The sequence below is a fragment of the Siniperca chuatsi genome, linkage group LG12, assembly GCF_020085105.1.
Source record: "Siniperca chuatsi isolate FFG_IHB_CAS linkage group LG12, ASM2008510v1, whole genome shotgun sequence".
NCBI lineage: Eukaryota > Metazoa > Chordata > Actinopteri > Centrarchiformes > Sinipercidae > Siniperca > Siniperca chuatsi.
This window is the reverse complement of record NC_058053.1, coordinates 11835641-11863226: the sequence shown is the minus strand read 5'-3', so window position 1 is coordinate 11863226 and position 27586 is coordinate 11835641. Positions and strand designations below refer to the sequence as shown.

At 38.6% G+C, this 27586-nt stretch overlaps 1 long non-coding RNA gene across 1 annotated transcript in view; it reads right to left on the bottom strand.

Moving 5' to 3' along the window:
• Window positions 1-26813, bottom strand: part of LOC122886055 — a 93351-nt gene extending 66538 nt beyond the window's left edge. Inside the window, exons 1-2 of the long non-coding RNA XR_006380246.1 lie at window positions 26399-26813; window positions 25392-25463 (exon numbers count right to left, since the gene is read on the bottom strand). This is a non-coding gene — a long non-coding RNA (uncharacterized LOC122886055). The remainder of the gene's footprint in view (window positions 1-25391; window positions 25464-26398) is intronic.
• Between the last annotated feature and the right edge of the window lie 773 nt (window positions 26814-27586).

Here is a 27586-nt window from a genome sequence, read left to right as displayed (position 1 = left end):
GGTGCATATTACCAAACAAATTTGCAATTAATCAAATAACCACAAAATATTTGCCACATAGACAACCTGGGGCCCCTGGGGTAGTTTCCCACTATGCCCTGTTGGCAATCGAGCCTTGCAGCCACCCCAGCTACTGTTGGGGTGGCTGCAAATGTTTAGACATTTTATTGTAATATGCTTATAGAACCAGATCTCCTTCAAAGTACATCTGTGTAAGGTGATCATGCCACTTATAGAATGAATGCCATCAAGTTTTACAGGATCACATAGATTAATGTCCTCTAAATTTAGGTGCATTTCCAGAATGCCTTTAAACTTTATGTCAGTTTATGTTGAATAGGCCATACCTACAAGGTACCTCAAAGAATAAGCAAAAAGAATCTCTTTTGCTTCACAGTTCAGGAGTACTAAATAATACAGTGTTCTTGAGCTACAGTATGTGAAAATCAGTCTGCTCATGCATCTTATACTGTGCTACTGCCTGCTGTGAACGGTAACATTATACACAGCAAACGGTTGATTGTAGTTACATTCACATGTAACCTGTAGTACAAGAAGGAAACTACTGACCCTGCTGTGAAGATTGTCATGATTTCAAAACTGCCCATAAAAAGTGTACATTTTGACAGTTGATTTTATCATTCTTTAGACTGAAACATCATTTTATTTTTGCCATTTAATTTGGTATTTGCTTTAGTTTTATGCAATAACATCAATAAAATTAATATAATCAAAGTCTAACATTAACTCCATCCCCACACTCTAAACCTCCAAGCCCCAAGGTTCTCTTTCTTTACAAATCCCAGTTAAACCCCAGGCTTTGACACAGTCATCTGCACTAGAAATAAATAAGAAGCATCTGTCTGAGGCAAGCAAAGGAAACAAAAGTAAGAGAGATTGAAAAAAAAATCACTCAAACACCAGGGTAAAAATTGGCTCAGAAGCTTTTGCAGAGGTTACAATGCTCTTTTGAACAAGTAATGTACCAGCTAATAGCAAAATCAGCAGTTAGCTGTTCAGATAAATTACCCTTAAATTACAATAAAACCATGTGTGCGTGTTTTGTGTTAACGTTAGTGTTAGATATTAGATCATTCATCAAGTTGCTGTTATGAAATAAAATCATAGCCATTTGACAGCAAATGCAACATATTTTGCATAGAGTAAAGCAAGTAGTGCTGGCATTGTAACCACATAAGACAATATCAGTGCAACCTTGGATGCTCTGTCATCTTTGTAGTTAATTTTTTTCTGTTAGAGTGAAAATGTTATAGATTTCAGTTTTAAGCACACATTTAAAAACACACTAGCATTATCTGCCTGAAAGAAAGTTAGTCACTCCACACAGACAGACCAGTGTATTTAGGTCAGTGCAAGCCGAAACATACCCAATTTGTAAATCAGCAATCCTCATATTATTTGTGCTAGCTTTACAAACCCAGGCCTAATACACGCAATTCTGGCCTCAACCAACCAACTACCTTAAATACCAAAAAATAATAATAATAATAATTCTAATACAGTAAATAAGGGGCATTCTGTTGTTATGGCTGAGTTAGGTTCAGGCACAAAAATGACACATGACACAAAAAAGTTTGGTTTAGGGAAAGGTCATGGTTTAGGTTAAAGCAACTTCAAGGAGTCTTAGTTTAATACTGATGCCTCTATGACCTACCTAAGCAAACAAGGGCATCAGCGAGGAGATTGGCTATTGGTATAGCCAATAGGTATAGGTATTCTAAATGCCTGTAACCGGGTCTGATTCCCCGCAAAATCACGACGGAACTATTTACCACCACACAGTCCGGAAGAGCCTCTGTTTACATTTTCCCAGGCAAAGTTTGCAGTGAGTAGTACATTAGCCAGTTAAAGGGTAGCAGGAGGAGATTTTTCTACAGAGAATTTTATGTTTGACATTATACTTTGTGGTTATGGCTGATACTGGGGCAGGATCAGCAAAGATAAAAAAAAAGAATTGACCAAAGAACAAAAAAAAGCTAAAAGGGACAGTGATAGTGCTCAGAGAGTCAATCTTGGTCAGTCATTCAACAGATAAAGAGAATATACAGGTATGTAATATGTCTATTTTATTTGGCTGGGTACAGTCCATGGAGGTTTAGGTCACGGTGGACATTACTGTAATACAACTAGCATATAACTTAACATTTTATGTTGGCCTTGATACTGAGATATATCTTGCTGTTGTCTTATAATTATAGAGAAATAACATTACTGGGGAATGTTTTTAACTTTAGCTTTCTCAGCAAAATTACTGTTACCAAGCAACCAAATCTGTTAGTTTACATGTAACCAAGGTGTATGAACAGTACTATAACAAAGTTTACTTTGTTTCACTATCGTCATATTACAGTTATTTATCTTACATAGCCGCAAATAGATACATTACCTCATCGATATGCATCCTGCAAACAGCTGTGTTTACAACAGGAGGTGGTGGAAGCACTACTGCTTTTGTCCACAGTGGCCGCCAAAATCAACACAAAGTGAAAGTTTCTTGTAGTTGCTTTAGAACAAGTACTTAGTTAGTCTTAGGGAAACATTATAGTTTGTGTTAAAATGACTCCCTTGTCATGGTTACGATAATAAACACATGGGTAGGGAACGATTGTGGGTAGGGAACAGTGTTGACTCGCAGTTTGAAACAGTGTTTGGTGTCTGGTAGGTTTGATGTTTTGTTGACCCATCCATCCACCCCGACCTCCTCTCTATCCAGACTTTGTCGCTCTATAATGTCACCTGGTTTCCTCCTTTGCTCCTGTCATAATTACTGTGGCCACTAGTGGGCTTTGTCACTTGAACGTAAACATATGTTGTTTTCAGGCACTTGCTGAAATGACTGATGCTGTTGTTCCGGGGAGGACAGTTTTTTTCCATCTCCTGGTTCCATATTATGATGAATGTCAAAACTATTTTTAAATAATTAAAACATTTTCTGTTTGACTGACTTGCAATTTGTAAATAACACCATTAGAAAGTAACACAAAGGAAGGTTAAAAATTACATTGCATTAGTTGAGCCATTGCAGGTATTTGAGTATCTGAGATACCGATGGGCCTGATACCATAATCAAGGTAGTCAAGGTAATCTGCTCTCCTTTTTTATCATAGTATTTGCACACCACCTTCTGCACATTTTAAGTCAAAATCTGAGAGGTATGCGTGAGGGGAAAAACACTGTTGGTAAAATGGTATTTTTGTCAGCTGCACAAAGGTCTGTTGTGCACCACCTCTGTCAAAGAAATATTCTACGCTGCACTGAAATCTGAAGTTATCACAAAGCATACCCAGAATGGTTGGTTTCAAGTTCATGTTATTTTCTTTGCTGATTGTTTGATAGGCAGACAGACGGATGGATATAGATAGATGATTCAATAATAATTTTTAAGAGTGTAAGGCTATATGATTATCAAATGAAGGGCAATTCCAGCTAAAACTCAGAGAACCCATTCCTGCATTGCAGAGTCTTAAGAGGGCTAAACAGCTGCGGCCCAGGGTTCTGACTACAAGAGATAAGGAGGCACTTTGCCAAAGCACTCAGGCTGGTATAAAATGCTGTGGACAGTACAGTGTTCTACAGGTCTTAGTGAAAAAAGGAGTGTTTTTGGCAAGTTCCCATCCCTTGCTGCAGAGGAATTTGTACAACTTTTTCTTGTAATGGCTTTTAGATAACAAGTGTTAAAGCAGATGGCAGCAAGTTTTGGTGGAATGCACACACACAGTATACATAGGGTTTATCAGCCTACCATTATTCAGGTGCCATATGCCAAAGGGTGCCCAGCTTACATGGGTTTACAAGACACTGCTTATGTTACACACAGAGGCCAGAGAGAAAAAAAGGAAAGCAAGCAAACATATGTACCCATATGTGTCAAAACATAGTATACAGTATGTTGACACACAACCCTCTCATACTTTGATGGTCAACCTTTAACAAAAACTGAGCTCAAACACCTTACTGCAATCTGCATTCATCTGTCATGTCAAAAAGGCCGGGATATCCTGCAGACACTTAAATCTAACTCAAAGATCAGGACAGAGTGAACAGTAGAATACAAAATGCATATTATTGTCAACCCCATCCAAATCACGTAGGTGACACTTTCTGCCCTCCTCTGGGATTGCATGGCCCAACATCTCCTCCAAATTAACTGACAAAATACATTGTTTGTAACTTTCCTTTTGAACAACACATCAAGCGCTCTCTGATCTGATGTAATTTGTATGTGCCTTCCAAAACCAAATCACTTTTGAAAAATAAAGCTGTTTTATGATGTGACAACGCTATGGGTAAGGTTAGACACAAAAACGACTTTGTCTGGATGGTATGTGCTTAATGACAACATATGTTCTCATTTTTGGTATGCTTAATATTTCTTCTTTCTTTTTTTCCACCATCTTTATACTTTTCAAACAGAATATTAAAATAACTAACCCTGCAACTTTATTTATATTGCCACTACGTAATTATTTGAACAATCCCAGTAAAAGATTTGATTAGTTTGTTGGCAGCCATGTTTAATTAACCTATTCCAAATCACAGCATATCAGTGGTTTGCCTAACTTCACATGGCTTTCATCCCATATCTCTATATACTGCAAGTTTTGGGGCCGAATTATGAACACCAAAAAAGCAACGCATAGCTCTGTTTTGCGCTTCCTCACTTTGTGTTCATCTACAACAACCCCCACAACACTTACATGCATGTAAATGTGTTGTGTGTTGCAGAAAACAGAGTAATGTAAAACACATCATTTTGAGGAAGTGTCTCAACTCTTATCAATTAGTGAACTATAGCAAATATATTTCGTAAAATGTTTATTTAGTGTTACTTTGATACTGAAGAAAACTTAAATATGTGATGATTCTCAGGTAAGTTCTGGAGTTACAAGGAGCGTCTCAGAGATAATGATATCCTTGGAAAGTGTAAGTTACATTGAATCAAAAAAATATATCATGTCTGTGTCTTCTGATTTGACTGAGGTACGAGGAGTGTGATTTTTGACACAAATTGTGGCAATCGGTCTCTAAGGCTTCCTAAAGATACCTTTATTGCATCCATGAGCTGTGTGTCAAAGCGACAGCTGCAGTTCCGTCTGCTGACCTCGTTAGTGAGCTAGTCAAATCAGCCAAATCACAATAACTAACTTCCAGTAACACCAGTATTCACATGTCCCTTTCACCTCATGCAGTATCTCCTCATGTCTCTCCCTCCGCGCCTCCCCTTCAACTCACCTGACATTGCTTCAGTGACAAATATATTCATACTACCCTTGTTGCTTTTCACATCCTGATAATTTTATCTTTCCTTGCACATAAATTATTTAGGAATGTGAATTTGTAATAATTACACAATAATTAATGTAAAACAAAACAAATGAGGTGCATTTTTCCCAAAGCGTGAGGCCTTTAAAGGACTATTCAAAGAAGACATCAAATATTTTGTTGCAATATGCTTTAATAAAGTTCTTCAATGTTCAGGCCAATATCATGGGAGGGATTAGAGCTTGCTGTAATGGATGAAACAGCTTTTAAACAAAAGATCACTTAAATTAAAAAATAATCAAATATGCTGTCCAGTTGTATTTTTTATAACTACAATTAATTATGTCTTAGTTTCGCCCCTAACCCAATTTATGAGAGGCAGATGTTGCATCACTGTCTTAAAAGTCTGGGAGATTTCCTTAACACAGCGAGCTCTCTTCAGCTGGAGAATTGCCCTACAGTGCTTAACATAACACACAATCCATGCACTGTATTTTGTTTGGTATAGTTTCATTTTGATCTGACTCCCCCAAGCGCCTTGCTGTTTAAACGCCATCTGCATGCCGTTGCTTAATTACTGCCTGGATTCCTGTAGAGATCGTCTGTTTTAAATGCAGAGGCACGACATACATATCACACTAATGCTGGGCTTTATGAAAGATGGGGGAGGAGAGTAACGTTAGCCTGTATGGCATTTCACCTCTCACATATTGTTGGTGTCACACTGTGCCGTTTGGATGCTGAGTTAAATGCTGAGAAAATCTCATTGCAGGCAAAGTGTTGGAGCTTATAATCCCCACAATAATCACATTCTCCAAGTGAGAAAGACAACAGGTGTGCCATGTTGTTCCTTGATAATAATTCAGAGAGATAGGTAAAAATGTTTTTGAGCCACTAGTGTTAAGTGTTAAACAACATCAAGTTGCATATTTAGCATTATGTCTCACTCACAGAGGGGATGAATGTGTCCATGCCCACTGTTGATTGTGCAGCGAGAGGATTGGTTTGTTGTTAAAGATGGAATTTGTGAGGTTTTTATTTAAAAATACATTGTTTAATAGATTAAATGAAAACCAGGGCTACAATAGGTTAAACAAACAAATGCACTGTCGATTCACCTTATTCCCCCCAAATAGGTACCCTGCTGAGTTTTCATTTTAAACCATCATGGTTTTGTTTACACATCATGTACCGAAGATAAACCGGTTGAATTTTCACGGCCTTTTTAAATGTTTTGAAACATGCATGTTTACATCAGGTTTTGATCTCATTTTCCTGCTTTATTGGTGCATTGCTGCCTGTTAGAGAACATTACTGCCACCAGCTGTTGATATGCATCATTGTCCTCTGCAGTCAGCAGATATTCTGTTTCTCATCACCCCTGTGCAAGCTGAAATAAACAATGTTACATTCTTTCCTTCTCTCATTCCTTTGGTAAAGCATCAAATAAGTGGCCAGATACACAAGTGCTTTGTACAATTTAATTACTACACTATCAGTTCTTAATGTTGGAGTCTATAAAATTCAAACTGTTACAACTTGCTGCAATTTAGAGACTATAAACATACACAATCAACTCGTGTCTCGCCTTTTTTTATTTAGAATGTATTTTTCTGATGATGCCATACCTTAGCAATGACATACAGTATGAAGTGCCACTTCATACTGGAATATTTATTAAATTATGCAATATCTTTTTCTTTGGAAAGCCTGAAAATGAGGCTGCTTTCAGACTCACAGTAGCACTGCATGAAAAAAGGCATCCTCGCCATTCTGTTCAGTGAGGCCACTGAGACCCTGCTGGTGCCCATGCAGAGGGCTTTGGCAAATAATCACTGTGTTGGCCATTCAAATGAGTAAAATACCTTGTATTATACTATATATAGTGTAAACAGCATAGCATTGCACTAATGTTACTGTTTTGTAGATTATTGCTGGGATGATAATTTTCCATACATGTGTGGATATTCCTGCCTCATATGAGTAAACTCTGTGTCTTGGCATCTGATAAGCCTTCAAAGTCAAGGATAAGCTGGAATTCTTGGATTGTACATTTTCTCACCAGTGTAGCAACAGGCCGACATCAACGCGGCCACTTGCGCTTTTTGACAGCAGTGCTATTTTCACAGGCCTAAAACATCTACTGTATAAACAAATAATGAAATTTACTATTACTTGCCATTTTTAGGAAATGGACTGAATAGAGGGAGGCTTTTAATCAGCTTTCATATTAAAGGTAAAACGAGGATAGGAAGAGATCTGACTTGCTCCTCTTAAGTCAAATGTGAATTAGGACAGCCATTCATAAATTATGGAGTAAACAGCTTTGAAAGAAGTCTCAAATGTGATTTAAATGTTGTTGTAAAATCTAAAGTAGTTTATCTGTGCACTGTCTGGGAAGGCACTCTACACAACACTTTAAATGCCATTCAAAATGCACATTCTTTGAGTTCAGCCATAATTCACTACTGGCTTACATGGAACTAAATGCATATGTTTCACAAAGGACAGCGTATAAAGAAAGTATTGCATATATTAATAGTCACTCACAGGGGGTAAAAGGTTACCATGCCCATTGTTTACTGTAGGTTTATGGTTTAAGTTTACATGTGGGTTTATTGTCAAAGCTGCCCAACAAAATTTAAATGTAGAATTACACCTGCCTCAGCCTAAGTGACTGAGCAAGGCTACAAAAGGGAATTAACTGATGTGTTTTGTTACATATTGACTTGCAGCAATTGGTCTTTTCCATTCCTTTATATATTTTACATGGCGCTTTATGTGTAGGATATGATGCTGACCACAATTGAGCTACACTCTAAACAAATCATGAAGTGGCGACATTTTAAGGAAAAGGGGTTGATTGAATTAGAGAATTTCACAACAAACATCTTGGGGCTAATTGGCACAAATAATGAAGCTGAATGCAAACACAGAACTTATACAGAGGAGGGTGCACCCAGACAAGTAATTGTCATTTCTATAATGAACCTGAAAGGCGCTAACTTTACATAAATTAGCACTTGAGAAGACTGTGCAGAGAAATAACAGAAAAAAGAGACCTGGGTCCTGAAGCCTTGGAGTAGAGTTGCCCAATTTCAACCCTGTCTCTTAGAAACTATGCTTATGTACTACAGTTTTTGTTTTGCCAATTACGCTTTGAGGGTAACATCAAAGTGTACACGGAACCACCAGCATCAACACTCCATGGCTACCAGCTAAAAGTCGGTTTCCAAAAAACCTTTAACTCCCAGTTGAACTTTGAGAAAAATATAATGCCAGTTATCCATTCTAATTGAAAATATGCAAAATTAACATCTTGCTTTCTCATTTCTTATCTTTCCAACAGCTAGAACATATCCTTTTTGTAACTCTCTTGACTATTGTAAAGCACAGTGTCCTTGTTTCACCCTATTATATTAAAAATAAAATTACATCCATTATGTTACAGGTCAAATTGACCCACACTGTTTAAATACACACACAAACGGCTAGGCGCCTTAACATTACTTTAGGCCCTGGGGCTACGGACAGTTTGGAGGCCCCACTTATATAACTAGGCTGTCAGATGCATTTAATTGACTAGCTTGCCACAAGTTCCAAGTGCAGGCCTCCCTTCACATTATGCTACGGCAACATTAATTCATAATCCCCATGTCAATGGACAGCAACAAAATAAATTGAGTGCCCTCCTACTCAGTAAACATATTATGAAACTCATCAATATAAGACAATATGTGAATAAGTCAACACAAAGCTAGGTTATCAGTAGGTTTATACTGCTATTCAGCGGCAGAGAAGTCAGAGTTTTTATTTTGGCAGGATTCAGGTCCCATTTTGGCCCAGAAAGTGTGCACCTGTCGGTCTATTCTGTTGCCCCAGCTACCTGCGTCAGTACTGTAGGTGTCTCCTACTGCCAAAAGCACGATTACAATTACTTAAAATTTTGCTGCAACATTACTGTGTTAGACTCCCATATTACTCTGGTTCTGGCTTCGCAGATGCAATATTATTTAAACGTTCTCTACAATGACTGCAGTCAAACAACTGAATACCTCTGCACTACATGATCCATCCTGCTGTATGAGTGCATTTGAAACCAGGTCTTAAAAGCATACACTTATAAAGCTGTTAATTGTTTGGTATGTTTTTGATGGTGTTTTGCTGTTGTGTTGTCCCCATGGTAAAATGAATAGCTGTTGTATTGAATTGATTAGTGTAAAGAAAACTGTCATTTACATTGTCAGAATAAAGAATAAGAAAGCACTGGATGTGCACATGCACGGGTACATACAGTAATTACTGCCAAATACTGTGAACACTCTCAATTCCAGTTTGCAAAAGGATCAGATTTTCAAACAAATGAGGGGGACTCAACTTGTCCACTCCTGAACTGTATCCAAACAAGAAGCCATTTGTGAAATGGAAATTCTTTTCCTCATCCGCTGTATTGTATAATTTCCCTTTTCTCTATTGGGCTCCATCTGCGGCTGTGAAAAGGCCCCCAGGCTGTTCAATCGGACCCATTGTGCTCATGTTTCCTGGTCACATCTGCCAAGCAAGCCTTGTCAGCTGCCACTCGGACCTGTCCAATTACTTTTCAATTTGAGGGCAGAGGGATAGATGGAAGGAGACACAGATGGATTGACAGTCTGGATGGATCTGGAAATGTAACATATTATAGGCATTATAGTTCCAAGAGAATGATCGTTACTGTAGCATCTAAAGGCAGAGGCTGAATTATACCAGTGAAATTGTAATTTAACAGGCAAGTATTGAGAAGTGGAGAGAAGCTAAGTTCAAGTTTAATCAAGTTCAGTCATATTATTACTTTACACTGCAGCATGTAAAAGACATATGCAATGACTTGCACTCATGCAAGTCGGCAAATTAAACTGACTGTTAGATAGGTAAATCTTACTCATCCTAACCATAAATCTGGGAATTAAGCTTTTGGAACATGCAAGGAGGTGGTTCTTGCATGCACCCAAGCCTGATCCCCAGTTTTATAGAGGCCAAGGCACTCAGTCTCTGAGACACATTTACTTTCACAGAGTCTACGTCATCAATCACAATGCAACACCAAGGACGTCCTGTTTTCTCTGACATCTGCTATTTGACAAACTCAAAGTGATTGAAACAGCTGAGAGGTTTATTACTTTCTCCCCATTTATTGGTTGCATGTTGAATAATCTATATGGTATACTGCTTTGTGTGGTCTTTACTCTATATCCTTAGGAATATTCATACAAGATCATCGTATCAGGATAAATTTAATTTGTTATCGTACATTTGTGAGAGAATCCATCCAAGCTTTGCATTCATAATGTTGTTCTTCATTAGAGTGCCAAACTATTGGCTTTTTGTATGAAAAGCCAAGCAGACACATCCAAGACACGAGCTAAATTAATTTAAATCGTTAGGAACGGCTAGGCACATTTGTTTTGATGCTATACCAATGCCAGTTCATTTGTTTTGATGCGATACCAACGGCAGCATTTCTGCTATTATGTAAGTGAATTAAACTAATGCTGTCTCCTCCCTGCTGGTGGGTATTATTTATTAGCTGGATCTGCACCCATTGTGTGTCATATCCCTTCCTCACTGTACTGTCTGTTATGCTCACTTCTCTTTCTAAGTCATCATATCATGTTAGATTCTCTTAAGACTCCTATTAAAAATAAATGTCTTAGCAATGTAAGTACATTGACAATTTACAGCTGTCTACAGTTACTGTATGTATAGATATTTATGCTGTGTAACTGTAACTGCTTGTCTACCAGTTTTTGTTTGTTTTGTTAAGCACTTTGTTTTGAAAAGTGCTATACAAATAAAGTTTATTATATTATTGTTATTATTATCTAAATCATGTCACATTTTTGCTATAGTATGCAACACAACTACCATTTTGCAGCATGTCCTTGCCTGGTACTTTATACTTTAAGGTAACAGTGACACATCCAGTTTTTGGGGAGCACAATCTATGAATGATAATCAGCCCTGAGATGTGCAATTTCGAGACATGAACACAAAAAAACTATACAATGAAATAACAAAAGGATATATTGTTTTTATAGTCTGGTTGAAGGTTTGTTTGTTTAGATTTTTTGGGGGGAATTTTTGCCTTTATTCAGATAGGGATAGCTGCTGAGAAAGACAGGAAAGGTGGGAGAGAAAGGGGGGATGCAGCAAAAGGCCACAGGTTGGAATCAAACCCAGGCCAATGCAGTAAGGACTGAGTCTTAATTGTATGCGCTCTACTCTGTGAGCTACCAGGGCTCCCCATGTTTAACTTTTTTTTCATGGTAGGCACCTACAGCTCCTAAAGAGAATACTGGGTATCTTTGTACCAACATTAATGCTTCTGACATGTCAGGAGAGCTGATAGGTAATATTTCGATATATATTTATACATGTATAAAAGATTGTTTATGCAAATAGATATACATATGTGATTCATCAAACAGTACACTAAGTCATTTATGAATGACTCGCAGAGTGCTGCAGAGATATATTGTTGTTGCTGTTGTTTAGATTCACTCATGAGAAGAAAAAAAAAACTTTTCTAACTCTTATTTACTTTGGGGTTCTAGATGAATGATTATTGCCTTGGCAGAGGAGACAGCTTATATGCAGTCTTTTCTAAGAACTGCTTGTGAGTTTATGTGTGCAACTGTGTGTTTAAGACTTGTGTGTGTGTGTGTGCTTGTAGTGAAAACTGCTTGGCTCTATCGTGGTTCCATTTGGCAGGACTTAAAACCACTTTGGGACATGCAGGGGTTCATCAATAACCATTGGCCTCATGAAAAGTTAATTCATTCAGGGCTTGAGAACAGACACTGTCTTCCCTGATGGAATCATGTTGATGTAAGACATCCTTTAAAATTATCCACTCACTCTTGCTCTGTCGCTGCTGAAAAATAGAGGAGGCGGTATAGTGCTGTTGTTTCAATGTGCATGTGTGTATAAAAGAGAAAACTACAGTGTAGTTTAGGATTAGGCAGGATTATGTGGGTTGCGTTTGAATTCATTCGAACAAATTACATGTTAGTTATCTTGTGTTAAGATTATGTAATTATATAATCCAGAGCTAGGGCGCCTCAACAGTTCTTGAGGCTCTGTCACCTTTTTGCCAGCCTGGATCTAGGAACAGCCCTTGCTAGAGAACCAGTGGAGGAAGACAGATAGGGGTGATAGATATAAGGAGATTTACTGAGCCTTGCTGCCAGATTATTAAAATAAAGCAAAATACGTGCATGTTTTGGCTCAGTCTTTAAATCAAACTGGCACAAATTGTTGAGTGCGCGTTACTAAGTTTTCATTCTTTTAAGCAAATCTTTTGAAATGGCTGCCCACTAACTGTAGGGCAAGACTAAAGGGCAGCAGAAAGGAATTTGTGTGGTGTATTATAGGGTTGGGCCGATGAACGATGCCATCGACTGACAGCCATCGACCACTGAGCCCTCTACCATTGCAACATCCCCTTTGGCAAATAAAATTTTGTTGCTGAAAGAGCAATAAAAGCTTTGCGAGTAAAAAGCTAATAAGAGTAGTTTATCATTATGAGTATTTAAAATATTTTTATAATCATATGATCTGCTTAATGAGGTAACTTAAGCATAGTGTTAACGTTCCTGCTGCAGTTTTCAGACCATGGTCAGGAAGCACAGGGAAGACTTCCTTTCCTCCAGGGCTGAAGTTGATGCTTCCCTCGGGGCTAACCACCTTCACTTTTACCCAGCAGCTGGGAAGCAAGACACGTGAACGTCTTGGGTATAGCTGCAGCATTTATTCATGGGCAAACTGTAACCTACACTGTACATTTACTGCCACTAGACAACTTCACTGCTAACCTTTCCCTCTGCTCCAATCGTCAACAGCTGTCTCCTCTAAATGCAGTCACCATCACTCTGTCTCTCGCTCACCCACACACTCATTACGCACTGCCCTGTTCCTTATAGGAGTCACGCTACTCTAATAACAAACAGGGTAAAGGTAAAAGTAAAGATAGACCCGGTCAGTAGGTAGGATGGGCTGTGAATGGGCACAAATGTGCCCCCCCACAACAACGTCATCGTCCATCCCGAAGTTTCACTGTGAACATCATCATATGCCAATTTGGTAGACATTGCCCAACCCTAGTGTATTACCATCAGCACCAAGAGGAGAGTTTAATATCTGCCTGGATGCATGGATTTTTCTGTAAGTGTCAGAAAATTCCCTAAGGCAACTCATGTAAAATGCACAAAGGCCACATAATTTTCCAGGAATGAATAAAACATCAATAAATATGATGATTAGGAGTCAAGAATGCATTGTTGCCTCTCTGGTCAAGGAAGTTCAGTTGGAAAAACAAGGACCTGAGTGGACCAGAGAAAGTTTGATTTGGGTTATTTGATCTCCTTCACCTTAAGTATGCTTCTCTGGAAAGCATATTTAAAGAAATTTTCCAGATTGCAGTAGATAGTCAGCTGGTCAGTCATTAATTTGCCCACGACATCCCAGGAGCATACAGACTGAGCTGCTAGGAAAAACACTTTGCACTGCACACAGGAGTGTTGACTTGAATACAGAATGTTTTTTTTCTTTCTTTGTGTGGGAGACTACTAAATAATTTCCCTTCACAGCAATGTCAGACTGGAGACATACTGGAGTGACAAATATGTTGAAGCAGGATACTCAACCTGCATCTGTTGGTACACTTGACTGCCATCACCCACTTATCTCTGTCCTATGAATATGACCCTCAGGCACACACTACATTGCTTCCTTGTGTATTTAAAAACCTTAACTGACATGTTTTTGCTCTCAATGCACTTTGTAGGTGTTCAAACCCTCTCCTCTGCACTGTTGTGGCCAATCAGAAGTTTGGGATGATCTCCAGAGCCCTGCTGTTAATGATGCTGCCACTGGTGAGTTTGGATTTAGGCAGCCGAGCCACTGCCAAATCTACATCAGGTTGCTTCTATACACGTTAAATAAATGCACAAGTCTTTCCACTTCAGTGTCAGGTGTCTTTCCCAACTGAACTACTGGCGCAGGATCAGTGGAGGACATCAATGGCTGAATGATCACTATACTGTATGCCATCACACACAGCATTGTATATAAACCTGTTCTCTGCTCTGCCAGAGCAAGATGATATAGCAAAACTGTCAACAAATTTAGGATGACAAAATTTTTCTTTATATACTTTCCCTGAAGCAATCACTCACCTCAATATTGCTATGCATGTCCATGGTGGATTTGGCTGATTGCTGGGATGAAAGCTGCACATTCTATATTCTTTCTCATATGAGAAAGTGACACTCCAATCCCCTGATCTTGGCAGTTTAAATTCAGACTATGATGCCTTCCCTCAGACCACAAGGGAAATTAATAAATGATTAAAGTCTAGTGGAGTCAAGGGAAAGAATGGTAAAGAGGACTCAGCGTTATGTCTCTATCTACTAGTGTGTGCTTAGAGGAGGCAATGCCGGGAAGCTGTTTGGTTGACAGGTGTCCTAAGTGATAAAAGGACACTTTGTGAGGAACCTGATTGCATTATCAAGCTCTCTTAGGTCATATTTAACACCCACTTGAAGGGCAAAATAGGGTTCTCTTCCACTGCACGCCAGCATTTGAATCTGGTTTGTTTAGCCAAAATGCTGGATAGCTGTTCGATAGCTGTTCGATGAAAAACCCAGAGAGGAGGAGATTTTTGCTATTAGGTGTGCCTCGGTCCCTGGGGGGAAGGCAAAGAAGGGCAAACATCAAAGTAACGTTACACACGTCCTTGCAGCGAACATTTCATCAAAGGTAAGCTCCAGTAAACATTAAGTATTTTAATGATTGTATTTTTAGTCATTATATTTTTACTTAATCATTCTGACATGGTTTGTTTTCATGGACCAACGCAACCAACTATGTTACAGTGGCCTTGACAAGTTACACTAGCTAACAGTTAGCTTCTTTTCAATTAAATTTTATTTATATAGCGCCAATTCAAAACAGAAGTTATCTCATTGCACTTATCCTATGGAGCAGGTCTAGACCGTACTCTTCATAATATTAACGCTAATGCTGGCGGCAATGTAAGCGGACGGATTCTCTACAAGATATATGTAAACATCGCCAGTGGAGCTCTGGCAGGGACTCCGCAATTTTTAGTGATTAAAATACTGCGGCGGGTGCTTTATATGGATTGCAGAAGTCCTTATAATGACCACCCTGCACCGACAGAACCAGTTTCAACTGGTTTTACTGGCAGTGTAGTTTCTTTGTCAGATTTTTCTGGTCTTACAGGAAATCTGTCGGCAGTGAGTCACTCTGTCTCGGTTTCCAAGAAGGAGTTTTCAAGGGTCCTAAGAGACTCCTACCAGATGCTTAAGGATCGAAGAGTGGTGATGGCTGGGTTCAGGAGGTGTGGCCTCTACCCTCTGGCAATGTCGTGACAACAGCCATTGTCACAAGTTACGGGTCATGCCATTTGGGCAGTAGCGTGTGACCTCCTCACCACCTCCACCAACCCCATTGGCATCTTCCATTTTAAAATGTAACTATATGTAACTATTGTGATGCATAGACGTTAGGAGTATGTATTTTAATGTTGTAATAATAATTTATGATTATTCTTTTAGAGCCTTTAACATCTGCGTCAACTCTACTGGAAAGACAAGACAGGTGCCGATGGTTTGGTGGTGTGGCTGTTGCAGGCAACCTGATCTTCCAGGGATTTCAGAGGGATTGGTGGGTCCTTCATAAATCTTTTCATCATTGTTTCATTTGCTATTGTCATTTGTCTTTTGATTTAAAAAACAACATTTCAATCATGAACACTTATCTTTATATTGATACTATAAATCTTACTCTGCGCTGCGTGTATTGCTGGTAATTGTTATATATACTGTATATATAGTGTGTATAATTGCTAAATGTAATATATCAGCTGGTATTTTGCAAGTGATTAAAATGAGAAGAGAGTTTTATCAAAACATCCAGCAGGTAGTGGTATACACTCAAAATGGAAATTAAGGAGCCTTTACTGCATAATTCGGAGTTGTTGAAGCACCTTTTCTTATCGTGAAGGACGGGTATATGGTCCCAGATTTGTGGACAGCACTGATGTTGATTTTACCTACACAGTAACAACCTAATACCCCCACCAATCCAATGTGTTTACAATGAGGAGATAAGGTTGTCCGACTCAGGAAAGGGTCGCTCATGGCTAAATCACTAGTGTCCTTTTGCCAACTCTGGTAAAGAACAGGGCTGGGCGATATATCGAATATATTCAATATATTTGAATATTGATTAATGTGCAATATGAAAATATATTCATATTCGAGTTTTCATTGTTTCCGCGGGTTGCCGCTGAGGGGTAGTTACGTTACTTTAGTCAGTCATAAAGTGTGTAGGTAAGCTCAGGTTAGAGTATAGTAGTTACTGAAAGGCTGTGTGTTGTATTTGCTGGCACAGTCCCTTTTTATGTAACGTTACTACAACGTCTTCTAATCTTTGCAGCAGTTGGTCCAGACTGTGAACAGGTAGCTAGTTAGCAGCTAACTTTACGAGTCAAAAGATCACAAGAGATAATGCGATCAATCATCTGATCACTCTTATTACTCTGTTTCAAAACATATCCGGATTTATGCTATTTTAATTGACTTTAGCCTGATTCGTAGCTACTAACTAGCTAGCTGTTCACAGTCTGAAGCAACTCTGCTACAAGAAGTACAAGAAGACGCCGTAGTATCGTTACATAAAGAGGGACTTTTTATTTATTTTCTGTGGCCACAAACACAACACACAGCCTTTCAGTAACTATTATACTGCAACCTGTGCTCATCTATGGCTGACTAAAGTAACATAAGGGAAAGGTTCACTTTCACAACAACACCGCTGGTTACCCACGAGGCTACATTTCTTGGGGAAGGAAAAGTTAGACTTTACTTTTACACCATTGAATTAACTGAAAACATTATATGATCATTTAAATGAGGGCAAAATGTACGTGGAATGTTATGTTAATCTGAAGCAAATGCAACAATGTGAACATAGTTGATGAGAGTACATGTCCATAACTTTGGTTAATGGAGAGTAATACCACCTGGCTGAGGACTTATCACAATCTACAGAAGGAGTGCATTTTTAATGCTGTACCAATTTGATACAGTTTGTAAAAGTTGCTGGTCGCGATTAGCACATTAGCATGCTAGGGTGCTAATCACAACGTTAGCATAGCTCTCAGTGTGGTAGCAGCCCTGCAAATTTTAATCAAGTCTAATGTAATTTATCAGTAATTCACTGTGACTTTAATTATTCTATGAGGTCAAAGTGACTAACCATATGGAAGAAAAATCAGAAAATAAAAATAAAAAAAGTCCTGAGAAGTGGGCTCTGATGGTGGACATGGAGATCAAGGCTCTGTCAAAGAAGCGTGAGGCGTATTTCATGACAGCTGCAGCACCAAGCCAAAGGAGGAAAAGGAGCTCCCCAACCATCCAGAAGCTGAGACTCTGCCAAAAGTGGAGGATGTCCACAAGAGGCTCCAGTCCTCAACTGGTCCAGTAAGGGCAAGAAGGCCACCACAAAACCTCTGGAGGGAGGAACCAACTCTTAAAAATCACCTGCAGGTAACTAACTACCATCTCTAGCAGGAAGAATAAATGAGGTTGATGGCAGAGCATAACAGAGCCATCGACAGGAGCAAGCTCCGGGAGACGGAGAAGAAACTGCAGGATGAGCGGAGCTTGAGAGTCAACGTGAGAAGGAGGTGCAGAGGCTCAAAGAAGATTTCCAGCCGAACCCTTGGATGAGTCAAATAACACTGAGAAAAACAAAGAGGATTTGAAAGAGCTGCAAAGTCTAATTGCAGCTAAAAACAATCAGCTTCAGGCTGAAAAGCTCTGATGTCCACAAGAGAGAACTGGAGGAAGTCTGGCTCCAGCTTATGGAAACAGCAACTGAGGACTTGAAGCTAGTTGAAAGACTGAAAGCCAAGAAAGACGCCGTTGAGCAGGAGATGGAGAGCACCAAGCTCCTGCAGAAAGAGGGCTGCAGAGAAGAGCTGACTGCTGATCAGCTGGAGGACTTAAAGCGGCAGCTGGAGGAAAAGACCAGGCCTCGAGCTGGCCTCCAAATTGAAAGCTCAGGAGGAGACCAATCAGGAACTGGAGAAAAAGGTGGCGGTGCACAGAAAGCAAATGAAGCTCCAAATGTGCAAGATGATCCGGTCATCGGATATGATGAGGAATGAATAATCAATACTGTTGGAAAGCCCAGCAGTGACTCTAGTGTACCGAAACATAAGTGGCACATCCAGAGTGCCTGCTACCTCACTCAGTCAACTATGGCACCACAAGGAGTGGATGGAGTGGACAATTAAGGGGACAGCTTTCCATGTGGCCTATTCATTGTTGTGCAATGATGAAGCTATGTAAATATTGATAATTTACCTGTTAAAGACATCTCCTGTTGAAGTTCATTGTTGAGATTTGGTGAGTTTTAGCCTTTTTTAATGTAAATTGGAATTAAGCAACAGCTAATCACTGCCATGATTCTGCAATTTTTCAGTTCAGGTGTTATCTGACATAATGCAACTCTATTTTTATTTGTGTGGTTGATTAATGTGTTTGGCATAAAGAATATAGTGTGTTTGCTATATTATTACTGTACGGAATCACCAATTGCTAATTGTTACTAATTTGCATCATAGCAATTTGTAACTTTTTTGTTATTCTTGTGTTCTCTGTAGAGGTTTTGCTTAACATGTTTCCCTATACATCTGTCTATCCACAGACCACACACACACACACACACACACACATATACACACACACACAAATGCAAACTCTGCCCCCTGTTGCGCCTCCCACGGTCACCGGCTGCCTGCGAGGCTCCCAATCTCCTTCCTCTCCCTCCCAATGTAAATGCTTTTATATTATCTGTAACACAACACTAATGTAAATAAATCACACTACGCTATATGTTACATTAAAGGTGCGATTGATAACATTAATAACACTCCCCCTCCCCCTTTCCATTTCATTCTAGTGGTTACCACTTGGTTGCACAACCTGCATATTTCATGGTCGAGTGGAGTGAGACTCAGACAGACTCAGTCATGTCAAGTGACTTTATAGTGATAGAGTAATGAATTCATTTTGCAACATATAGCTAGATTACTTTGTGTAAGGTGGTGTTTCATGTAAAGTTATCTATGGTAATCTTAGGATATGGCTAGCTGGCTTTAGGTAACGTTTAGCTTGTCATCTAAGTGTCCACTCAGTGTACAACATAAAATTTTTAGAGTTAGTAGTTTTATTGGCTCCTTGTATAATTTCACTGGTAAATTATGGATCAACAAATTAACTTGTTAATGTAAGCTATTGCAATAGCTTGGTGTTAAATAACACCACGTCCATGTAGCTTGCTAGCAAACCAGTTTAGTAAAGCAACTAAGTGAGTTTAATTCACAACGGAGGCGAAAGCAAAGTCGATGTTACTGCTAAACGTAACGTTAGATCATTATTACTGGCTACCTATAACAATCTTATGTTCACAATATGGTAGCTAACACAAGTTCCAGTTGCATTGGCACCAACGTTACTCAAAGACATAGCTATCACTACATAAACTCAGTTATCTTGTTATAGTTAACTGTAAATCACTGCAACAAAGTGATTTCAAAGTGTTCGCTTTCGCCTCCATTGAATAAAATCCCACAGGCTATGACTTTGGGAACTGGGGAACTGCGCATGCTTGTCATCATAGAAATAGATCATAAGATTGTGGTGTTTTTGCAACTTCATCTTAGGGGAATGTTATGTTTATTGCAACTTCAGCTATATCTGCTGCCTCACCTTCGAAAGGTCTGCCCTCTCACCTGTCTGTGGCACAGTAGCCTGCAGTGTTAATAGGCTATTACTCTTAGGGGTGAGCGGTATACCGGTTTCGTCACCATCACCGGTGTCACGTTCTTCCACAACATGGATTTTGCAATACCGTCATTACAGTGATGTTTGTCAATTTAAAAGATAATTTTGCAAGACAAGATGTGGCAGTTTGTTGTAAGTTTGTCTTTGTTTGTACCATTTTGTTTTGTGTGAAACAGCTCAGCGAACTACATCTCTTGCTCGCACAATATTTTTTATTAATTGGATAAATAAATAACAGTTCAGATCATTATAAAAGTGCTGAATATCTGAGATGATAATCGGCCAGGCCAATGATAGGCTGACCCCTAAATTGTTGCTTGAAGAAATAATTCAAAATTTTCAGCTTATTAGCTTTCTTTCTGAGAGTGAGATGAAATTGTTCCAAAGCTGTTGTTGTTTCCAGACGTTATGCTAGGCTAAACTGACCATTTCCTGATTCCAGGTCTGAATTTAACACACATACATGAATTGATCTTCTCTTCTAACTCTAAATCTAAATCTAATACACCTCTCAAAATATTAAACTATTATTTTAAGTTAAGGAATTTTTTGCTGGCAGTATAGTTTTTTGTTGGGGTCAGTTATGCAGGCTTTCAGGAATTATGTTCTACTTAAGACACGTAAGTACTTTTGCAGTGTTTTAATCCAAATTTTAGCCTTCAGGTAACATCCCATGGACTTGTGAGTAAACTAACATTGCATGTGTGTTTTGGTTGCTTGCACTTGCAGGTGAAGCAGCCATTTGTTTATTTGTTTTAGGCCACTGACTCCCAAGCCTCGACTCAGGCCTGCATTGTTTTATGTTTGGTTAAAGCACATTATTTTTATTTCAGTAACAGTGAGTGTGAGCGTGGTAGAGTGAAAGGTTATTTTCCAAACTGAATTTAAAGGGTCATTCTTGGGAAACTGAGAATTGAAATTATTGGAAAAGGTCCAGAGTTATAAGGGAAACACATTTAGTGTTAATGGAACCCATTCAGGTGAGGCGCATTCAGGGTCATATTAATAAATTATAAAGTTGTTTGTTGTTTCCAAACAAGTATATTTATTTTTTTGTTTACAAAATGATTTCAAACAAAACCTGCTCCTTATTGAGGCATACTGTACTGGAGTCACCTTTTCAGTCTGTAGTTGATAATTTAAAAATAAATAATGTGTTTTTCTCCAGCAAGACTAAACTAATTAAAGGTGGGGTATGCGATTCTAATCCAATACACAAATTTTGTCAAATTCAGCGAATATCTCCTCATGGTACGCTAGCTGTCTGTTCAGTGTGTGCGCTGAAAAAAAATCTGGTCTTTATACACAGCTCTGGCTCTGTAAATGGTAAATAAACAAAGTGGCTCAGACCGAACCACACAACACTATTCCAGCCATGATTTGTGTGTCAGGTAACGCTAAATGACTTGCCCACGGACATTCAACTAATTTTCTAGTTTGCCAAGATATGCTGTTGTTGTGATGTTAGCTATAGTAGCAGGAGGGTTGTGAGTATCGCTGTCTGGAGCTGGTTTGCTGGCTGGGAAACTCTCTCGTCCTCTCTGCCTGTTAGCTTCGCAGCAGCAACTGTAGGGACTGTCAGTGCCCAATCTGTACCAGCTGCCCGATCCGTTCTGCACATGTGAAAAAGTCGTCATGTTCAAATTACTCTTGATGTGAATGACTGATTATAAAACAATCCTACTCACACTCAAGATAACAAAATAGTTTTTAAAATAGTTCGGTCCGTGTATCATCGGATAATTTGTACTTAATTTGTCATTTAAAAAAAAAAGAATTCTGTTTTGTTTTAATTTGGTTCAATACAATTTATTTAATATATAAAAAATACATGTTCCAGATAGTATGTCATTATGAAAGTCGTTGTAAATATACATCAGAGTATATAAAAAATACTTCAGTAATATCCCTATTACATGATAGTGAACTATTAAATTTCCAATGATTAAAAACTATTTTGTTTTTTGGTTTGAAAGATTTAGTTTTAGTATTTTGAACAGGCACATTTGCAGTTACCTTCTTTGACTCACAGGACCTATTTTGCGCATGTGCAGATCTGATCAAGCAGCTGGTGCATATCGAGCACTGACAGAGGCATAAAAGCAAAAGTATTGCGAGAGAATGCAAAATATTGTGAGGTAAAGCAAAACATATTGCAAAGGAATGCAAAAGTTCTTGTTGTTACCTTTAAGGAGTTCTGTAAACTTGGAAAAGGAGGGTGCGGCGAGCGGTATTCAAATGGTTGCAATCGTTTTGTTTTTTTTAGTCATGTAAAGGTTTATTACAAATCTTTTTTTTTGGTCAACATGTTCACTGTGTTTTAAAGGTCCAGTGTGTACCATTTAGGAGGCGCTATTGGCAGAAATGCAATACAATATTTATAAGTATGTTTTCATTAGTGTATAATCACCTGAAAATAAGAATCGTGTTTTTATTACCTTAGAATAAGCCTGCAGAGGGAGCGGGTCCCCTTCCACGGCAGCACCGCCATGTTTCTACAGTAGCCCATAACAGACAAAGCAAACACTGGCTCTAGAAAGGGCCTTTCACGTTCTTCATTCAGTGTTAGGAGGCTGATGGGGTCCTTTTATCATGTGGAAAGGTCTTGAACATGCTTAAGCACACATAGATCAATAATACTATTTATTAGCCAGGCCAGTCCATTAGCCACTGTTGCTCTGAGAAAAGCCTTGAGGAAGATATTGTTCAAATCCTCAAAATAGATGCTGATGACCAAAAGCCAAAGTTTACATCATAATCAGTCTTCCAATGAAGGTTATGCACAAGTTTATATTCCTGTTTAATAAACCTTTATCGTACGAGTAAGTAACTTGTGTGACATAAAGTAAACATTATTGTAAGTGTTCCTCCTAATTCAAATTTGTAGCCCTTATTAAACAGTCTTAAACAATATCCAACAGAGTGAAGTGAAAGTTGGTTTAATGATTTGTTTCTAGAAAGTTGTTCCAGCTGAAAATGATGATCAGGGCTCTACAACTGAGGGAAAATGCGATGTGACACCACAGACGAGCTGTGCCTCACTTCAAAACGGCAGCGAGTCCTCTGGGAGGGCTGGGTTTTGATGCAAAGGCCGGCACACTTCACAGCTAGAAAAGCCTTTTATCAGTCACTCTGACTGTCTTTGAGAACGGGGGGCATTTTGTGTCGGCTCTTTCAGGCCTGAAAAACACTGGACGTTAGCATGAAGTACTGTGCCCTAGAAGAGAATGCTCACTATAGTGCAGACATACTAGGGCCATTCACTGAAAGCACCACCTGTGAGAGCAATTGATTTTGACCTACTTTGAAACCTTTGCACTATCGGACTATGGTTGGACAATGATTGATTGATTATTATGACTATGGTTGTACTGATTAATAATAACAACAATGACATGATGATGATGGGCATCGTCAAACGTGATTCTAACTAACATGACATTCTAAATTGCTGTGAGATCACTTTCTCACCTGTAAACACTGCCAATTGCATTTGTTGAAACACTCTGCCAATCCAGAGGCACCTCTGCAGTGATGCTAATGGATTTAACTACTGACAGCAGGTACCAGTGACACTGCTACGGGAATGCAAATGTGTTTACCACTTGACTTGACATGTATAGTTGCAGGAAATTAAGTAAACAATATTAAATGTATTTAATGGCACTATGTTTTTAATGTGATTATATCATCTTTCAAATTTTTGTTTGTAGAAAATTGAGCCAGTTCCCATGTAAATTGGTGCATCCTATGTGTTGCTTTAATCTCTTTGTGCAGCTGCACCAAAGATATATACTTCCCATCTCTGCTGAACATTTTTCAATAGCTTAATTTTTTTAAGATTTGATTTTTATCTTTTTCTAATACCTCTAATTATATGTAGAGTGAATACTCAACTTACCCACTTAATACTTAAACTACATTTGACATTTTAGCTATAACGTTATAAATGAAACATAATGCAGAAAATAGTTATGGCTCACCCAGACACTGACCTTGTTGAATTAGAATTGGAGAGGATTTTGGCTCTCAGTGACCTGGTGATCTCTTATTCATACAGGGATGATTCAGAATCAGAATCAGAAATACTTTATTGATCCCTGAGGGGAAACTCTTCTGTTACAGCATTCAACCAGAGCTAAGCCCATCCCTCTTAAGGCTTTTATAGCTGATGATGAACTTTGGAAAACTTCTTCGTCTCAATGTCATTCTGGAAAGTAGAGAATTCTGACATTGATGAGACCCCATGGAATATTACTGGATGTATGTGTGGATCGATGTAGCTGATCAACTTGATTTAAACTTGATTTGATGTATATGTGCATGCAGTGTGTGCTGTCTGTTGAAGTTTTTTAAAATTAAGAAATATTCTTGTGCTTGTCTTCTTGTTTTCTGGCTCATCATGTCATTTGGTAAGGTGTTGTGAGCCTCCAGAACAGCTTCAATGCTCCTTGGTATAGATTCTATAAGTCTCTGAAACTCTACTGGAGGGATGGGGCCATTCTTCTAAAAGATATTCCCTGATTTGATGTTTTGATGATGGTGGTGGAGAGCGCTGTATGTGTTCAGTATGTGAGGGTGAAGGTTTCTCCACCAATTTATTGAAGTTTTTCCTTTACTTCGTCACCTGTCTGTGCCACCACAGCAGATACTAGCTTTGTTTTGTGAAAACAGGACCTTAATATGTTGTTTATATTATATTATAAACAACATTATATTTTATATTAGCTGAAATCAGTTTCAAAGCTGAATATTTAATTTTTCATGCTACAATATCATAGCATTATGCCACTGTATTGCGAAAACATCGCGTTTGTACAGTTTGGAGAACTTGCATCTCGTGAAGTCTCCCAGCAATTTGGCATTTTTCAAATGGTGGTTGGGATGCCTCTAAAGCAGGGGTGATTTGAAAGAAAGACAGATTGCCTGCTTGGCCAGAATTCATCAGATATTCATCAACTCTTTAATATGAATTTCAAATTTCAAAATGAAGGCATTTCAGCAAACTTCAGGGAGAATGCCTATCTGTGGCTTATTGGAGGAATACAAATGCCTCTTCCATGACTAGCAGTGTAGGCACAACATAGTTTTCAAAGGTGAGATATGATGGCACTCTAAAGAGACCAGTAAAAAAGTTATGGTGTGATAAAACATTCCTCTGCACTGTAAAACTAAAGAAAATATGATTACCCTTGAAACCTGGATGTGCTGTAGATCTTCTTGTCCTGTGCGTTGCCGTGCTTCCTCTATTCTTCTCTCCCACTGGGATTAATAGTAGGATAAATCAAATAAATGAATGAGAAAGCATGAGTTTGATATTTGACATCTCTGCCTTTTTAGACAAATTTCACTGTTCTAATTTCTTTGGCATTTTTTTTTACTGAGCAGCCACACAGAAACTGATTACAAATGCACCCTAGTCCACCTGATGAGTTTTATGAGTCAGAGCTATATGACAAGGTGTTTTTGATTCATAACCCTGCTGTAATCTAATTTCACTTTAATCAGAAGTGGAGTCACCACATTTATCACTATAGCAACACAAAGAGAAGCAATGCTGTAACAATCTCATCCCCAAGCAGAAGTGGAATATGCTCTAAGGCAAGTCTGTGTTTATTGAAACAATAAATTAGATTAAACAGCTTTGAATGATATCAGTTGGATTATCTCAACAGGATCAAATCAATAACTTAAAACTGGACATGATTCATTTCATAACAAGTGTCGAAAAGCTACTTTGCAATTGCAGAACTTCAGTTTTGCATATTCAGATATATAGGTGAGAGGTTAGCATCTGTTCTGGACATGCTTAGCATCTGCCTGGGCAACTGGAAAATAGTTCCCACCCTGTTGCAGCTTGCACAAACAACAGGCATGAGGCCTGAGACAAATACACAATTTTACAAGTTAATTTGGTTGGTCTTTTCAACTGTTTGCATAAATACAATAAATAAGCTTAAAATTGAAATGTGAAATGGAAAGATACTTATACAACTTTTGTCATCCAAGAATTTTAATGAGGTAGCTCAACAAATAACTATTTTTTTTGCATTTTGCAACCTGCACTTTAGGGTATTAGGCTAAATTAACAGTTGTTTTTTAGCACCACAAAGATGGAACAACTATTTACCAGTGTTGTCACAGCACATGTAGTACTGGCAAAATGATTTGACTTAACTAACTTAATTACCACTTACCCGTGAGGCTGAAACAGCTACTAACAGACCACCACATATGCTGAATGCCTTCAGATGCCAACCACCAGACAGGATGCAGGGCTGGCTTGAACCCTGGTTGGCTCGACCTGTTCCCCGCAGTCAGTCTACTCTAGGTCACTCACTTGCCGCATGGTTGGAGTCAGCCAACTCCGATCTTCTTCTAGTGTTGCCAACTGTCCACTGAGCTCAGCGTTGGTTTCAGTTAATTTAAGTTAACAAATAGACGCAGACAGAAACAAAACACTTAGGGATGAGGGATATCATTCATACAAAGTTGCTCCTTGCCATCATCCCACTCTCATGTGTCATATCTCTATACTCTCTCCCTGGTGTCTGCCCTGACAAACTCATATTTAGTAAGACCCGCCTTCTTGAATCTTTGAAATGAATCAAAAATGACAAACTACCCATCTGCCCCCAAGTGGTAATATCAAAAAAGACACTGTCAGACAGCAATGAACGCAGCTATACTGATTACCCTACACAGATGAACCTACACATATGACTGTCCTAATTCTTTCTGACTGCACTGTAATTCAGTCAAAGTGCACTTAACTCAAAGGAATTAGAACCAACAATTGCTATGCAGCTATATTTAACCAAAAACGATCTGTGATTGAGCGTGCTCTGTAAATGAATCTAAGTAGCATTACATTCCAAGGGTATACAGAACACAGCCCAGTATACATGTTAGTTAAATATGGGACATTAAGCACAATAAGTAAACTAGAACAGGAAGAGGTTGTAGTAGTGAAGAAAAAAATCAGCAGTGTGTAGCATTTGAAGATCAGAGTGAGGCCACATTGGACAACTGTGTACATACTCTGATCTTTATTTTCTTTATTTTGAATCAAACATTGGATTTTTACTTTAGTCTCAATAATAGTTATTTAGTGTGCAAGCACATGTTTTCATTAACTCAACTTTCTACTGCTGCTGTATTTCATAAACATACATATCAAGTTTGGAGCAATAGACTCCTATGCTTAGAAGCTTGCTCGCATGGCAGCAGTCAGGCGTACCAGTGTGGAACAACACAAAAATACAAATGTGACACTGATATGAATATCCACAATGACACCAATTATTGTTCGGTTGTGATAAAAGTGGAAACTTTGAAGTCATGTTAATATCCCTGACACAGCCCCAATGGGTTGTGCATTTTTA